The sequence below is a fragment of the Triplophysa rosa genome, linkage group LG21, assembly GCF_024868665.1.
Source record: "Triplophysa rosa linkage group LG21, Trosa_1v2, whole genome shotgun sequence".
NCBI lineage: Eukaryota > Metazoa > Chordata > Actinopteri > Cypriniformes > Nemacheilidae > Triplophysa > Triplophysa rosa.
The window spans coordinates 11,495,756-11,497,951 of NC_079910.1; positions in this window are offsets into that span (position 1 = coordinate 11,495,756).

The following is a 2,196-nucleotide window of genomic DNA, read 5'->3' on the forward strand; positions in this document are numbered from 1 at the left end:
CCAGATTAATTTATAATACTTTAATTTAAAAAATCCTTGGCTTGTATTTATTTATGATTTCATTTAAATGCGCTAAAATAAATGAATGCAATAGAAGCAAATATGTATGTAATGGTATTATTATTTTATTATATTACCATATTATTTTTTATTACAAAATAGAGCAGTTTTCAGCATAACAATCTGAGTAAAAGGTAAAAAAAAATTGAATTAAGAGAACTACTCATATTTGGAAAATTTCTCTTTGTTGTTATTATGGTCAATGTCACAAAAGTATAGTAATGACAATAATACATGTCTTTGTTCTTATTTTCAACCTTTCTGGTTTCTATAAGATTAGAGCCACGTGTGCTTTTAGATCCCACTGTACTATGGGTGCTGTTAATAGATAGCATGTCTCAGACCATTTTTATGTGCTTTCTCGGTGAGGGTTTATGGATCATTATGATCCATCACCTCAAAAACACACTGCAGGACTGCTCAGGTGAACAGCTGGAAGCTTCAGAGCAGATGTGATGTTTTCAATGAACAGGTAATGAGACAGAACTTATGAGCTGTGATGTCTGCTGGGTTCAGGTATAATTGACGCCTGAAGGTTTCTGGGCCTCTTAATGCACATTCAGCACTGCTTCTGGGTACAGAATGGTTTATTTCAATGCAGCTTCCATAAATACCAAGATTTCTTAAATCCAGGAACTTAAGGTGCAGAGCCTCAGTATAAGTTTTTTTTGAACATCTATAGCCTACCTAAATCACATTTCTAGATTATTGACATCAAGCTGTGGATGACACCAGTGGCATAGCCTGGAAATTTAGAGGCAATATGATAGCATGTTTAAAACAAGTCACTCTCTGGTCACCATGACAACATCCCCCATCAGCTATTACCAGCTAGGCAAATATAGCTTCAGTGTACTTGAATGGAGAAAGACTAAAATCATCAAAACGGTTTGCTAAGCTTACATAAGTAACATTTAAAGTTACCTATAACATCTGACAATGCTATGTAAATTTATACACATTATATATATATATACAGGTATATATATATATATATATACATACATACATACAGTATATATGAAGAGTTTGGTTCCAAAATCATGTTTTTTTATTGTGCATTCTAATTAATATAAATCAAACTGCAGTTGGTTTGTTTTGATTTAAGCCATAATAACTCAAAAAATACAGCTAACCAACACAATAAATAACAATAAAACATGATAACATAATGAAAACCATGATTTTAGATTTTTTTTAATTGGAGTTATCTCATTTTGGAACCAAACTCTAAAATAATTAAGAGATCATTCAAAATTAGCATTTAATTAGCATTTCTACATTTATTGTGGCCATTCTAGTCCGGTGTCTGTTGAACATTCTGTTGTCTGTTGATTTCAACATAATCAAAGTTCATGGAGTGACACAAAGTCATCCAACAGCAATGTGAAAGACTGACAGCATGACAAGACATGAAAACTGTTATAAAAGTTTTGAACTTTTCCTAAATACATACAAATATTACTGTTGTATTACTGTTGTGTACTTAAAAGTGAAATATGTACTTGATTTCTTTGCAGTATTTGAGGTCTGAAAAAATACAGAGCATTTTTTTTTTGCAAATAAATGCAAATAGACACAATATTTTTATTTGAAATCTGGGAGGAATATTGTTAGCGGTTCACAGAATGAAACTAAAATGATCATTTTACCTAAACACATACATATAAAGAGTAAATCCAGATAAACTGAAAATAATTTTGAAATGGTCTCTTAATTTTTTCCGTGTCTGTATATAGTTATTTTTAAAGCTGCTGCATAAATGTATGTGTGTACTATAGAATAAGAACCAGGTAATGCTTTTTTACAGTAATTCATTGCTTGGATTTCTCGCAGCTGTCACGTTGAGTGTATACTGTCTCTGGCTTGCTTTAAAAGTCGCAATGTATACTCACATCTTGTAAACATTGACCCCATCCATATCCTGTAAGCAAGAAAACAGCTGGACATTAAATACAGGAATGTTTGTGTTTGAAAAATGAACAACATATGAGATTACACATACACATCTCATACACTGTGTGTTGCAATCTAAATGTTTCTGTCTGCACCTAGTATGATAATAATAATATGATTTTAGGTATTTACCATTTTGCCTCTTGTAAAGCAAGTTTATTAAAAGAGTATGTGTTCTTG